Here is a 17,199-nt window from a genome sequence, read left to right on the forward strand (position 1 = left end):
CCCCCTGTCACACTCAAGGCAGGGTCGATGGGGAGGTTGCGGCGCCACCCCCTGTCACGCACAGAGCAGGGCAGATCAGGGAGTTGGGGCACCGCCACTGTCACACTCAGGGCAGGGCCAATGGGGAGGTTATGGCTCTACCCCATCACACACAGAGCAGGGCCCCTGGAGGGGATGTTGGGGCACCGCCCTCTATCACCCACAGAGCAGGGCCAATCAGGGGGTTGGGGCGCCGCCACTCTCATACGCAGGGCAGGGCCGATGGGGAGGTTATGGCTCTACCCCGTCACAAACAGAGCAGGGCCGATCAGGGGGTTGGGGCACCGCACCCTATCACACACAGAGCTGCAGGGCGATCAGGGGGTTGGGGAGCTCCCCCCTATCAGGCACAGAGCAGGGCTGATCAGGGGTATTGGGGTGCCTTCCCCTGTCACGAACAGAGCAGGGCGGATAGGGAGGTTGTGGCCCCACCACCTGTCGCACACAGAGCTGCAGGGCGATCAGGGGGTTTGGGCACTGCCCCCTGTCACACTGATCCCGGTGCCAGGAGGCCTCTCAGCTCCACTGATCCTGGTGCTGGGAGGCCTCGCAGCTCCGCTGATCCCGGTGATGGGAGGCATATTACCCTTTTACCATATAGGATAGAGGCCTGGTGCACGGGTGGGGGCCGGCCGGTTTGCCCTGAACGGTGTCCTGGATCAGGGTGGGGGTCCCCACTCGGATGCCTGGCCAGCCTGGGTGAGGGGATGATGGCTGTTTGCAGCTGGTCACACACCCTTCAGGGTGGGGGTCCCCACTGGGGTGCCTGGCCAGTCTGGGTGAGGGGCTGAGGGCTGTTTTCATGCTGGCGGGTGACTGAAGCTCCCAACTGCTCCTTTTTTTCTTTTTTTTTTTCTGGGCCAGCTTTAGCTCTGGCTCCAGCTCTTAGGCCTCTGCTGCTGAAAGCAGGTATCTGGTTTGTTTCGGTTCTATAATCGAAACAATGTATAACTCCAGCTCTCAGATCCCGACTAGCTGAAAGCAGGTTTCTGGGGTTTTGTTTAGCTTCTATATTTGTTGCAATGTTTCAAACTGCAGGCTCAGGTCCAGCAAGGCAGGCCGGGAACGTTGGTTTCCTCTGTCACTGAAGCTAGCAAGCCTCATGTTAGCTTCAAGCTGCCAGGCTGCCGGCCACCATCTTGGCTGACAGTTAATTTGCATATCTCGCTGATTAGCCAATGGGAAGGGTAGCAGATGTACGCTAATTACCATGTTTCTCTTTTATTATATAGGATTGTTGTTAAAGTGCATTTCATTCCTAGCTGATTTTTAGTATGCACAGATTGAATATTGAGTTTCGATGGTATAGGCCCGTGGTCGGCAAACTGAGGCTCGCGAGCCACATGAGGCTCTTTGGCCCCTTGAGTGTGGCCCTTCCACAAAATACCACGTGCAGGCATGCACATATAGTGCGATTGAAACTTCATGGCCCATGTGCAGAAGTCGGTATTTTGTGCAAGAGCCAGTATTTTGTGGAGCCACACTCAAGGGGCCAAAGAGCCGCATGTGGCTCACGAGCCACGGTTTGTCGAGCCACAGTTTGTCAACCACTGGTATAGGCCAAGCTCTAAAACATGTGTTGCCTTGGAATGAATTTTATGGAGCTCCTGGGATCCTATAGTCAATATTATGAACTCCTCTAATGATTAGTTACAATTGATAAATATAACAATTCTTGCTGTCAGATAGGATAGACAGACTTTTCTGGTGGTGTTTTCTAAGCTTTAATGTATACCCAAATAGCAGGGTTCTTTTTAAAATGTGGATTTTCTGGCCCTACATCTAGGGATTCTCATTCATTAGTTCTAGATCAGGAATCTCCAATTTCACCACTCATACAGAATTTATGGAAAATACTGGAATGTTTATGCAGAGAAAGAAAGAGAGAGAAACAGCGACAGAAAGAAATTCCTTATTTCCAACAAACCCAGGGATGACATACAATGTTAAACTAAGGATATTTGACACCAGGTTTACAGGTCTCATGCACAAACTGCAACATTCCCACCAACACTTGGCCTTTGGTTCTTTTGCAGATTGTAATCCACTGTATGCATGTCAAGGCATATCTGGGGTCAGAAAAATACAGAAAATAGCATCAACATGTCACCAGCAGCAGCCTCCAGACATCTGCCTCAACCTTAAGTTGAATATTAAAGGTCCAACTATTTTGAATATTTTTTAACTCAAAATATTCTTTTTTCTAGGCCTCCAAAAGAGCACCTTATTCATCATTTAGACATGTGAGAGTCTACTATCTACCAAGCTATTGAGATACAAAGCAATGTTAGTAGTCATTAACATTTATTCAGTTCCAAGCGTTGTGCTAAGCTCTCTATTTTCCTTATCTTGCCTGCACAACAATCCTAGGAAGTGAGCACTAACATTCCATTTACAGAAAGGTGAAGAAACATGTCCACAGCCACACAGTAAAAGTAAAGTGTAGAATTGGAATTTGATGTCTTGTCAGAGCACACATGCTTAATCACTCCACTGTCAATTCTATCAGTACTGGTTATGGATTAGTGGTTCTCAAAAAGTGGTCCCCAGTCTGACCTCAAAAAGGCTCTGCTCTGGTGCTTATTTATTTTTTGGCACCTGTTGCCATGGATACTCACAGCTAGAAAGCAAAGGGCAGAGTATCAGATGTCTGGGATTAGGATGACACCTCAGGGCAGGAGCTCAGGGAGGCTGAGGCAGAAATTTCAATTATTGGGCCCCACCCCCGATATAATGAATCAAAACTCAAGATAGAGCCAAACAATGTGTTTTAACAAGTCCTCCTGGTGCTTCTCGTGCACACTAAAATTTGAGAAGTATTGAATTAGAGAACTGGCTATAGAACTCTATAAAGCTTAGAAACTGAATTCTTGCCAAAATCAGTTTGGCTCCGTGGATAGAGCGTCGGCCTGCGGACTGAAAGGTCCCAGGTTTGATTCCGGTCAAGGGCATGTACCTGGGTTGTGGGCACATCCCCAGTGGGAGATGTGCAGGAGGCAGCTGATCAATGTTTCTCTCTCATCGATGTTTCTAACTATCTCTCTCTCCCTTCCTCTCTGTAAAAAAATCAATAAAATATATTTTTTTAAAAAAGAAACTGAATTCTTACCATTTGCAACAGCATGGATGGAGCTGGAGAGCATTGTGCTAAGTGAAATAAGCCAGTCAGAGAAAGAAAAATATCACATGACCTCACTCATTTATGGAATATAATGAACAACATAAACTGATGAACAAAAACAGATCCAGATACAGAGAAGCATTGATCAGACCATCAAACCTCAGAGGGAAGGTAGAGAGGGTGGGGGTAAGGGGGAGAGATCGACCGAAGGAGTTGTATGCATGCATATAAGCCTAACCAACTGACACAGACACCAGGGCGAGTGAGGGCAGGAGTGGGGGGGGTTGGGTGGTAATGGGGGGATAAGGACACATATGTAATACCTTAATCAATGAAGAAATTTTGAAAAAAGAAACTGATTCAATCAATGGCCTCTAGTCAGCACAGCTCCCCATAGGAGAAGTAAAGGGTGTCCCAAAATTCACGCAAGAAGTAATTTTGATAGAAAACACAGGTTTATAATTAAAAAATGTAAATTTTTTATTCATTCATAAAGTATACAGTAGAGGGTTATGTATGGAATAGCATTCAGGGTAAATGGCCTCCACAGCTTTGCTGGCACATACGAAATCTTTTGTTGAAATTTTCCATGACCATTTTGCATAAATGTGGCTGAATTTCAATGAGGCTCATTTTCATCTTGATGGCTTGGTTAATCGACAAAATTGTCGCATTTGGGGTTCAGAAAATCCATGCGTGATTGTAGAGAAACAAATTCATCCACAACGTGTCACTGTTTGGTGCAGATTTTGGGCTGGAGACATCATCGGACCATTCTCCGAAAATGCGGCTACTCAGGCAATAACAAAAGAGTGCGTATGTGCCAGCAAAGCTGTACAAACTATTTACCTGATATGCTATTCCATACATAACCCTATACTGTATACTTTATGAAACAATAAAAAAATTATAATTTTTAGTTATAAACCTGTGTTTTACATCAAAATTACTTCTTGCATGAATTTTGGGATACCCTTTATAAACTCAAAGCCCATTGTCCTTCCTGGTTAACAATTTTTCTTATTTTAAAGGATACTTTTTCCACAAGTGCAATAAGAACTGGCAAACACTCCTCTTACTGATGAGTGAAACTCTCATCTAGCCATCCATTAGCTCATTATCTCATTTAATCATTTGTTCATTTATTCACTCATTCCTCAGGTATTTAAGAACATAATGACAACCATATGCAAGAAATCATACAGCATATGGGACTGGACTTTGAGATGTGGTGGGAGCACTGACCCGTTCGAAGACTATAACTTGTCGAGAGGAGCAAGATGGCGGCGGTATAGGCAGACGCGTCCCAGGTCGTGTCCCGAAGCAAATGGAGTGAGCAGCTGAAACTAGTAACATCCACCCCGAATTGGCGAAATTGCTCAGCTGGTGAGACGGTTTGCAGCCGGGAAGAGCAGAACTCCCCTGGAAAGCATATCCAAGCAACAGAAACCTCCTGAGCACCAACACCCTCTGCTGAGGAACAGCAGCTGTACGTGAAACCTCGCCCCACCAGCCAGAAGAGCCACCAGAGCTGTGAACAGCACCCTCCAGAGGAGCTGCTGCCAACTGAAGAGCAGCTGCTACCGAAACCGCCCGAAGAGCAACCACAGACCAAGGAGTCACTGGACCAAGGGAGCAACCACTGAACGACTCAACGTCTAGATATGTCAGTGAGATCAAACATGGGTAGACAAAGAAACCCCCAAAGGAAAGAGAAGGAGGACTCTCCAGAAAAGCAGCTAAGTAATACAGAGGCATGCAACATGACAGAAAAAGAATTCAGAATAAGGGTCCTAGAGTGCATAAACCGGATGGAGGAAAAAATCGACAACCTCTGCAAGAAGCTAGAAGAAACAGATGAAAAAATCAACAACTTAAGTAAGACCCAAGAAGAAATGAAGAGTGATATAGCTGCAATGAAAAACTCCATTGAAAGTATCAACAGTAGACTAGGAGAAGCGGAGGACCGAATTAGTGAATTAGAAGACAAGGAAGCAAAACACACCCAAACTGAACTGCAATTGGAGAAAAAAATTAAAAGACAGGAGGAGAGCCTAAGGGAGCTTTGGGACAACATAAAACGAAACAACATACGAATAATAGGGGTACCAGAACAACAGAAAGATGAACAAGGATTAGAAAACCTATTAGAAGAAATAATATCAGAAAACTTCCCTGAGGTGGGGAAGAAAAAAGTCACACAAGCCCAGAGAGTCCCAAACAAGGTGAACCCGAAAAGACCCACACCAAGACACATCATAATTACCATGGCAAACGTTCAGGACAAAGAGAGAATCTTACAGGCTGCAAGAGAGAGACGGAAAGTTACATACAAGGGATCTCCCATTAGACTGTCAAATGATTTCTCAACAGAAACACATCAGGCCAGAAAAGAATGGACAGAAATTTACAAAGTGATGCAAAGCAAAGGACTGAATCCAAGAATACTCTATCCAGCAAGGCTATCATTCAAACTTGAAGGGGAAATAAGAAGCTTCACAGACAAAAAAAGGCTAAGGGAGTTTATCACCACCAAGCCAGCAATGCAAGGCATGCTAAAGGGACTGGTATAAAAATAAGAAATAAAAAGCTCAGAAAGAAAACAGCCACACAAAAACAGAATTGGCTACAAACAAGTACCTTTCAATAATAACTTTAAACGTAAACGGACTAAATGCTCCAAACAAAAGACATCAAGTGGATGAATGGATAAAAAAACATGACCCATACATCTGCTGTCTACAAGAAACCCACCTCATTAGAAGTGACTCACACAGACTGAAAGTGAAAGGATGGAAAAATATCTTTCAGGCAAATGGAAAGGAAAAGAAAGCTGGGGTAGCAATACTTATATCGGACAAAATAGACCTCAAAGTGAAGGCCATAACAAGAGATAAGGAAGGCCACTTCATAACACTAAAGGGATCAATACAACAAGAAGATATAACCCTAGTAAACATATATGCACCCAATTCAGGAGCACCCAAATTCATAAAAAAACTCCTGGAAGATATCAAAGGAGAGATCGACAACAATACAATCATAGTAGGGGACTTTAATACACCACTGACATCACTGGATAAGCCCTCTAGACAAACAATCAGCAAAGATACAGCAATCCTAAATGACTCACTAGATCAGATGGACTTAATAGACATCTTCAGAACACTTTACCCCAAAGCCAGGGAATATACATTCTACTCAAATGCTCATAAGACATATTCAAAAATAGACCATATATTGGGTCACAAGCAAAGTATCCCCAAATTCAAGAAGATTGAAATCATAAAAAGCGTCTTCGCAGACCATGATGGCATAATATTAGAAATAAACTACAATAAAAACAACCCAAAATACTCAAACACCTGGAAGCTGAATAGCATGCTATTAAATATTGATTGGGTTACCAATGAAATCAAAGAAGAAATTCAAAACATCCTGGAAACTAATGACAATGAAAACACAACAATCCAAAACCTATGGGACACAATGAAAGCAGTCCTGAGGGGGAAGTTTATAGCTCTACAGGCCTATCTCAAAAAAACAAGAAAAAATGGTAGTAAATCAGCTAACTCTACAACTCAAAGAATTAGAAAGAGAGCAACAAGAAAATCCCAGAGTGAGCAGAAGGAAGGAGATAATAAAGACTAGAGCAGAAATAAATGACATAGAGACCAAAAAAACAATACAGAAAATCAATGAAACCAAGAGCTGGTTCTTTGAAAGGATAAACAAGATTGACAAACCTCTAGCCAGACTCACCAAGAAGCAAAGAGAGAGGACCCAAATAAACAAAATCAGAAACGATAGAGGCGAAATAACAACAGACCTCACAGAAATACAAATGATTGTTAAAAAATACTATGGACAGCTCTACTCCAACAAACTAGACAACCTGGAGGAAATGCACAAATTCCTAGAAAAATACAACATTCCAAAACTCAATCAGGAAGAATCTAAAAATCTCAACAGGCCAATAACTATGGAAGAAATTGAAGCAGTCATCAAAAAGCTTCCAGCAAACAAAAGCACAGGACCAGACGGCTTCACAGGGGCGTTTTATCAAACATTCAAGGAAGAACTAAAACCTATCCTCCTCAGACTACTACAAAAAATCCAAGAGGAAGGAACACTTCCAAGCTCATTCTATGAAGCCAGCATCACCCTAATACCAAAACCAGGTAAAGACAACACAATGAAAGAGAATTAAAGGCCAATATCCCTCATGAATATAAACGCCAAAATCCTCAACAAAATCTTAGCAAATCGGATCCAGCAGTACATCAGAAAGATCATACAACATGACCAAGTAGGATTTATCCCAGGGATGCAAGGATGGTACAATATCCGCAAATCAATAAACATGATACATCACATAAACAAATTGAAAGAAAAAAACCACATGGTCATATCAATTGATGCAGAAAAAGCATTTGACAAAATCCAACACCCAGTTTTGATAAAAACTCTCAGCAAGGTGGGAGTAGAAGGATCATACCTCAACATAATAAGAGCCATATATGACAGGCCCACAGCCAACATCACACTCAATGGACAAAAACTAACACCATTTCCCCTAAGAACAGGAACAAGACAGGGATGCCCACTCTCACCACTCCTGTTCAACATAGTACTGGAAGTATTAGCCATTGCAATTAGACAAGAAGAAGAACTAAAAGGCATCCAAATTGGAAAAGAGGAAGTAAAACTGTCCTTATTTGCAGAAGACATGATATTCTACATACAAAACCCTAGAGACTCCATCAAAAAGCTACTAGACTTAATACATGAATTTGGCAATGTACCAGGATACAAAATTAACCCCAAGAAATCTGAGGCATTTCTATACACCAATAGTGAACTTTCAGAAAGAGAGATTATAAAAACAATCCCATTTACCATCGCACCAAAAAAAATAAGCTACCTAGGAATAAACTTAACTAAAGAGGTAAAAGACCTCTACTCAGAAAACTACAGGACTTTGAAAAAAGATATAGAGGAAGACATAAACAGATGGAAGAACATACCGTGTTCATGGATTGGTAGAATCAACATCATTAAAATGTCCATACTACCCAAAGCAATCTATAAATTCAACGCACTTCCCATTAAAATACCAACGGCATACTTCAGAGATCTAGAACGAACTCTCCAAAAATTCATCTGGGATAAAAAAAGACCCCGAATAGCTACAGCAATCCTGAAAAAGACCAAAGTAGGTGGGATCTCAATACCAGATATCAAGATGTATTACAAAGCCACTGTTCTCAAAACTGCCTGGTACTGGCACAAGAATAGGCATATAGATCAATGGAATAGAATAGAGAGCCCAGAAATCTGCCCGAACCAATATGCTCAATTAATATTTGACAAAGGAGGCAAGAACATACAATGGAGCCAAGATAGTCTCTTCAATAAATGGTGTCGGGAAAATTGGACGAATATATGCAAGAAAATGAAACTAGACCACCAACTTACACCAAACACAAAAATAAACTCAAAATGGATAAAGGACTTAAATGTACGACAGGAAACCATAAAAATTCTAGAAGAATTCAAAGGCAACAAAATCTCAGACATATGCCGAAGCAATTTCTTCACTGATACAGCTCCTAGGGCACTTGAAACTAAAGAGAAAATGAACAAATGGGACTACATCAAAATAAAAAGCTTCTGCACAGCAAAAGAAACCATCAACAAAACAATGAGAAAACCCACTGTGTGGGAAAACATATTTGCCAATGTCATATCTGATAAGGGCCTAATCTCCAAAATTTATAGGGAACTCATACAACTCAACAAAAGGAAGATAAACAATCCAATCAAAAAATGGGCAAAGGACCTAAATAGACACCTTTCAAAAGAGGACATTCAGAAAGCCAAGAGACCTATGAAAACATGCTCAAAGTCACTAATCATCCGAGAGATGCAAATCAAAACAACAATGAGGTACCATCTCACACTTGTCAGAATGGCTATCATCAACAAATCAACAAACGACAAGTGCTGGAGAGGATGTGGAGAAAAAGGAACCCTTGTGCACTGCTGGTGGGAATGCAGACTGGTGTAGCCACTATGGAAGACAGTATGGAGTTTCCTTAAAAAACTGAAAATGGAACTCCCATTTGACCCTGTGATCCCACTTCTAGGAATATATCCCAAGAAACCAGAAACACCAATCAGAAAGGATAGATGCACCCCTATGTTCATAGCAGCACAATTCACCATAGCTAAGATCTGGAAACAGCCTAAGTGCCCACCAGTAGATGAATGGATTAGAAAACTGTGGTACATCTACACGATGGAATACTATGCTGCTCTAAAAAGGAAGGAACTCTTACCATTTGCAACGTCATGGATGGAACTGGAGAGCATTATGCTAAGTGAAATAAGCCAGTCAATGAAGGAAAAATACCACATGATCTCACTCATTCATGGATAATAGAGACCATTATAAACTTTTGAACAATAATAGGTACAGAGGCAGAGCTGCCTGAAACAGATTGTCACACTGCAGCGGGAAGGCCGGGGAGGGTTGGGGGGCAGGAGGTAGGGGGGTAAGAGATCAACTAAAGGACTTGTATGCATGCATGTAAGCATAACCAGTGGACATAAGACATTGGGGGATAGGGGAGGCTAGGGGACTGTCTAGGGCGGGGGGAAAAAATGGACACATATGTAATACCCTTTGTAATACTTTAAGCAATAAATTTAAAAAAAAAAACACACAAAACAAAGAGTATAACTTGTCACTGACCAGTGTAGCTCAATTGATTGGAGTTTCGTCCTATACACCATAATGTCACATCTCTCTCTCTCTCTCTCTCTCTCTCTCTCTCTCTCTCTCTCTCTCTCTGTGTGTGTGTGTGTGTGTCTCCTCCCCCCCCTTACTCTCTCTGAAATCAATAAGAACATATCCTTGGGTGAGAATTTTTTTTAAAAAAAGGCTATAATTTGATACAACTAATACTTGCATCACTTGAAAGGACTTAAGTAATGAAAACCCTCTAAGAATTATAACCACACAACCAGAACACACTGTTCTTTTAAATTACTGGGTCCCAACACTGTTGTGCCTGGAGCATGAGATAAAGTCACCCAAGGACTAAAATTCAATTCTATATTCCCCAGCCAAATGCCAGCCAGAGCCAATTGCAAGATGGATTTTCCAACATCCCCCAGATAGCATAAATACTGCCATAACAGCTGATTTTACTTCAAGGTTTATTCATTATAAGGCTGACATCTAAAGACATTTACAAAACATCCTAGGAAAACCCTTTGAAAGTTTGGTCATATACAGCCTTAATTCTAGAAGGTAGTTCCACAAGAACAGAGATACTGTTTTGTTTTGTTTTGTTGGGTTTTTTTGTTGTTGTTGTACCCTGATATATTTCAAGGACCAAAAACAGTGCCTGGTATGTAATTGATGCTCAATTTTTTGTGTGTGAATTATTCTGACCTGTTCTAATTTCATATAGCCTCGTATTCTTTTCAATAAAGGTGATTTGTCAAATTTGATAATGATATGTCACTTCCTTTTTTATATCTTTGTAAGGTGTTGCACATATATAAATGTCATTCCTCCAAAACCAGTGGTTAAACCATCAATCCAAGTTTTGGCTTAGTGAACATGGTTATACCACTTAAAATGTACACCGCTGAATTTTGAACCATAAACCAAAAATTCACTTTGAAATCATAAGCCGCTTAACAGCACGCAAGCCAGATATGGTTTCTAGTCTCTAGGAAGTTTTCCAACTGGAGCAGCTCTGGCTTTCTGGCTACAAGCTGGGCAGACTGAGAACCATGGCTTGCCCTTCCTGGCTGGCCTCTGAAAAGACCAGGCTGACGTGAGAAAGGCTCCAGTGCTTATTTCTTTTTTGACAGCCGCTGCTATGGATACTCACAGTTGGGGTAGAAAGCGAAGGACAGAATATCAGATGCCTGGGATCAGGATGCCACCCCAGGGCAGGAGCTCGGGGGGCTGAGGCAGGAGTGGCAGGGAGAAACAAGGCTTTGCCCTTACATACCTGCCAAAGAGGAGGTTCTTGGCAGAACTAGTGGCTTTTTGGAAGGTCTTGCTAACCGTTACCAGAGCTCTGCTGAGTTCTTTTATTCTAAAGCACCTGGCAGGGCCATCCAGGAAGAGTCCTAACATTAACAAATTGAATTCATCTGGGTAGGCCTTTCGCAAGATGACTCATTTGATACAGCTGAGAGCATGGCAAGTGAAGCTTTCAGGCCCCACACTGGAAGGCTGAGTAACTTCCAATGTATAGAACTGTGCAGGGATAAGCTCTTTAGCCTATATATTAACCAGACACCTCCAATACACACACACACACATACACACACACACACAAAACAACAACAACGACAATAACAACAACAACAACAACAACCACCTTGTGAATAGGGGGAGAAGTGGGCATCTGTGACTTGACTTTATGAATATGCAAAAATATATTTTTGCATATCTTTTGGGGGAGCTCCAAGGTCTCCTCAGCATCTGTTTTCTCAGCTAGCCCATGGATTTGGCTGTTTGGGGCATGCTCTTGAGATACACAATTTCCATTCTTCAGTAATCTGGGGACTACCAGTATTTTTCCAAAATGTATATTTTTGAGTTTACAATTCATTTCTTCCTTACTCTACAGAATACATGCTTAGCTGAAATTTTCAGTAGATCAAGTACATAAGTTTGCTAGGACTGCTGTAACAAAGTACCACAAACTGGGTGGCTTAAACACTAATGCATTGTCTTACAGTTCTGGAGGCTGGAAGTGTGAGATCAAGTATCAGCAGGGTTGCTGCCTTCCAAGGTCTGCAAAAGAGAATCTGATCCATGCCTCTCTCCTAGCTTCTGGTGGTTTTCTGTCAATCTTTGGTGTTCCTTGGCTTGTAGAAACAGCACCCTGACTTCTCCTCCAACTTCACCCGGTGTTCTCCTTGTATGTATCTGCCTCCAAATTTCCCCTTTTTAGGAAATTTAGGCCAATCCTACTCCAAAACGACCTCATCTTGACTAATCACATTTGCAATGACCCTATTTCCAAATAAGGTCACATTCTGAGATACTGAGGGTTAGGGCTTGAATTTTGGGAGGACACAATTCAACACATCACATCAAGTGTCTAAATAGAAAACTTTTTTTCTCCACTGACTTTCACAAAAATATTGTCATGAGTTCATTCAGGTGTAATTTTCAATTCAATCAATAATGCAAATTACATTAGGTAATGTAACAAAATTTTCAAATGGCATAATTAAAGAAAAACTGGTTGCTTTATTGTAGTAAGAATTGTCAAAAAAAGAAACAGAATGTGAATGCAAAGTAGTGTTTTTCTTATTGTAACAATCATTAGAGGGATAAAAAGACAATGACAGTTTAGCAAAACAAAACATACTGGATTAAGGTGAACACATTTCTAGCAACCCTCCCTGAGATATTGGCAACAGGAGATAAACCCAGACTCTGGTTACTCAGACCCTATTTCCTTGCACGTTGTAGAAGCTGCTGGCTCTTCAAAATGAACAGATTGCTTTCAGTAAAAGAAGGAGAAGACACAAACACAGCTGCAGCATTTGCAAAATGCAAGAGGAAATGGGCAAACAAGATGAACACTCCCAACAGCAATGGATGGGGGTAGAGTGCGCCAGAGGAGACATTTGCTGGAATCTGAAGACACTACAGTCTGCCATCAAGGTGATGCAAAGCTAATCAATTCCCCTTTCTGTAATTCAAGAAGGGAGGCAGTGATAATAAGGGAGGTGTGTCCAAGAGGCAAGATGACAAGCCAGGCAGGCAAAAATACTTTTTAGGGAACAAATACACCATAGTCTGCAGCTTGTTCCTTAGCCTCACATGTCCAGGAACTCAGTCTCAGGCTTCCAAGTGGGTCAGATTCAGGAAGACTGACTCATGCTACCAAATTCAAATTCACAAGAGATTGCTGTGCAAACCAGAATACCTGTGTATTTGTTTGGGGGCGTGCCTTTACAGAGAACAAAATGTGGAGGGGGGGGAGAGAGAGAGAGAGAGAGAGAGAGAGAGAGAGAGAGAGAGAGAGAGAGAGAGAGAAAGATCTGCCTAAACTTTTCCTGATATTAAGGTACCACAGACTCAAACTTATCATTAGGAGACTGCAGGATGTGCACGAACTCAAACCTCAGAGGAGAAGATGCTATTCATCAAGGATATTTGAGACAAAGCATAGTAAGGCCAACCCCTCAACTAAGAAAAAGGCCTCCCGAATGTCTGGTAGGTATATGATCCCCAGAATCTGTCTGAGTTCCTGTCTTGACCATTCTAGGCTTCCATTCTGACTATCCTTTTCCTTTGACCTATTCTTTCCTTCCATTAATACCACTGGTTATATTAGAGCCAAGTCTTTTATCTCTACTTGTGCTCTAACACCCGGATATTCTGTCTCTGTTATGTGCTGGCTATATGGGTCAATATCTTAACAATCTGATGTTGCTTTTCTATCACTTCCATGTGTGAGCTTCGACCCAATTTAAAAATTCAATATTTTAAAATGGTGTGTGTTGAGCCACACACACACACCACACCCCTCGGAGACATTGTGGGCTCAATTTCAGATCATCACAATATAGTAAGTCAATCATTTTGCTGGTAGAGGGTCTTTCCTTTAATCTTTAAAAAAATGCAACATCTGAGAAGTGCAATAAAGCAAAGTGCAATAAAATGAGCTATGCCTCTGTGTGTACACACACACACACACACACACACACACATATTGAAAAAGAGTACTTGGCTCTGAAATACTAAGATCTTAGTAATTGCTTTTTGGGGGCATATCCTTTACAACTCCAGAATCCAGAGAAAGAGGGATTTAAAAAAGGGGGGGGGATAAGAGGGGGAGGGGGAGTGATCTGGCACCTATGATCAGAGCTACAGAAATAAAAACATCTAGGTTACCCAATGAACTTAGATTCCATATTTCTGCATAGAGACTGCTCTTGGTTTCCATACTTGGTATAGTTACTCTTCAAGATACTCCTTCCCAGACTCTCCTGCAGAGTTTCTAAAGCAGATTCCAGACTAGATCCTCTTTGTTGATTGTGATAGTACTTTTCTCCAGACTGTCAGGTTGACTGTTCTCTCAGATTTCTGTGGTGGCTGGTCGTACCCTTTCCATGTTCATTGGATTTTGTTGAAATTCTGTTTCATATGGAAATAGAATTCTGAGTGAAATGGCCATGGCTTGGCTCTGCTTTATTGCTATTTGTTTTCCCTGATTGGAATAGAAACCAAATAAATGAACTATTCTTTCTAAAACTGTTCTCTCTCCTAGGGACTCAGTGGAATTGCTGCACAAAGCCAAGAGCTGCTCTGCCAGAAATCAAAGTCCTTCTCTCACAGTGGGAGACTGGTTATTGCCCAGCCTCAAAGGGAAGCTTCACAAAGGCTGATATCACAGAGGATGGGTAAGGGTCAGGGAGTCCTTTATTTTCTACCTTCTGACCTATAATAGGAAAATAAAAATACTCTCAAAATCTCCTTCTTCATCTACTATCAACTCAAATCACCAGACATTGACTGAGCACCCATAACTACAGTGGGGGACAAAATGATTAACAAGAAAAAGCCACTGTCCTCAACAAACTTAAAGTCTAGAGAGAAAGACATGTGCATGAAGAAGTCAGGAAGGCAAGACAGTGATTGAAGAGTGGCACAAAATACTGGAAGAATAGAGAGGAGAGAGCAATTACAGTGATTAAAATTGTCTTGTGATAGTGTGCCAGGCCAACAGACTGGCACCATTTTTTTAGAGCAATGTTGAAACACATCATGTCTGCTTCAATAAAACTCCCCAGCTTGACTGTCTCTTTGGTGGAAACAATAAGGTACTCTGCCAGTATGAACCCAGAGAGCAAGAACTCAAGGTGGGAGGAGGGAGGAGATGGTAGAAAGAACAGGAGGTGGGAAACATTATCTGATTCATAAAAATAAGAGTATTTATGCCTCACATTTTATCCAAGAAGCACTGCTGAGAAAAATGAATAGAATTGGAAGGGAGCTGAGAAATCTTCTCACTCAACCACAATGTAATGCTTGAGTTCCCTTCAAAATATCCTTGCCAAACAGATACCCCCAAGGGAGATAACAGAAAGCTTTATGAGAGAAAATGGCATTTAAATTTGATACTCAGAATACTGAATTTTAATGCCTGAAAACAAATAGTAAGTATAAGAAAATGACAAAATCCTAAAGGCTGTAAGAAACTATAGGGCACTAGCAGAGGATAAATGTTACAGGCTGGATGGAGTGCTAAGGAATACAGGGGAGAAGTGGAGGATGAGGATGGAAGTCTTAGTAGGAATGTAATCACAAACACTTCTGAATACCAGGCCAAGGAATCTGGACTTGATTTAATAGGTAATAGGGAGCTATTGAAGATTTCAGAGCAAGGGAGGACATGATTAAAAGTGGATTTAGAAAGATTGATTTGGCAGTACAATGGAAAATAAACTGTAGAAGAGAGAGACAAGGCAGAAAGATAGGTTAGGAGGGAGGTGCAGTAGCCCAGGAAAAAGCTGTAAATAAACTCTGGTTGTGGCAGAAAAGTGCAGCTAGAAAAGGGACAGAATTTTGTAATTATTCTACAGGTGGGACTTGATGACTGATGGAGTATGTATGTATGTATGTGTGTGTGTCCAACATTTAAAGATTTTCAAAGAGCTAGAGCGTGTACTATTTCCTCAATCCTTGCAACAACCTCACAAAGTAGGTTAAGACAGGTAATTTCTTCCCCATTTCCTAGATAAGGAAATGCAACCAGGCATTCCAATTTATGAGAGGGTGGTATCAAGTTGAATAAAATCACTCACAGGGTTGGGCCTCCAGGCAACATTTCCCTTTATACTAGTGGTTCTCAACCTTCTGGCCCTTTAAATGCAGTTCCTCATGTTGTGACCCAACCATAAAATTATTTTCGTTGCTACTTCATAACTGTAATGTTGCTACTGTTATGAATCATAATGTAAATATCTGATATGCAGGATGGTCTTAGGCGACCCCTGTGAAAGGGTCATATGACCGCCAAAGGGGTCTCGACCCACAGGTTGAGAACCGCTGCTTTACACCCACATTCCTACACTTCTACTCTAGGTTGTTATTGTTTTTTAATCATATATTAGCATTTATTCTAAAACTACTGGCAGTATGCGAGAGCAGCAGGTCATCCACAAAAATCTGCTCTGCAGCCCCCCATAAGCCAGCTGCTTATGTAGGGTAAGATAAAGATTACACAGGGAAATATGGATTATAGATATAGGGGAGTAGGGATTACAGGCATGGGGAAGTAGGAGGCTGGGGTGGGACTCCATAGTTTGGGCAACAAGGTTGTTAGTCTTTGCATGAGAATGAACCGCATTCCAAGGTTGACTCCAGGTCCAAGGTTGACTCCCAGGTCCTGGGGGACATACAACTCCCAGCCAGGTCAGAAAGTCCTTTCTTTAACCAACACAAGGCAATCCTGGTTAACAGAGCATGATTAATATTTCCCATAACCATAGCTAGTCCCCAATATTCTATTTTTGCCCCTAACATTTCCCCACTGCTATTTCTATCATCTTGTATCTATGAGATTAGTTTTAGATGAAAAGTCTCATCCTGCTGGACCACATCTGCTTCTGCCTTGAAAGCAGTTCCCAGGGATGGACTACACCAAATGCAGGATCTTGGATATGTTTTCTATCAACTGAGAATTGTCAGAAAGATTAAAACAGTGAATTCCTTTAAATTCCTTACAACTGTGGTTATGCTGCAACAGCAAATAATCTATCGCTGTCCAATTTTCTAGACCTGCCTCCCTGACCTGGCTCAGCTGTTGATTTATCCCATGTATAGCCCTGGAGGTGGCATTAGGGCTTTTACCATGCTACAAGTCAGCTGGGTCACTTCTACATTAGGGGAGCCTACCATTACCAGCATAACAATAATGGTCAAAGCAATATATGCAGCAGGGCTCCACAGGTGGAGATCCTCATTGCAGCCAGGTGCCACAGCC

The sequence above is a fragment of the Myotis nattereri genome (genome assembly GCF_964212035.1).
Source record: "Myotis nattereri genome assembly, chromosome: X".
Taxonomy (NCBI): Eukaryota; Metazoa; Chordata; class Mammalia; order Chiroptera; family Vespertilionidae; genus Myotis; species Myotis nattereri.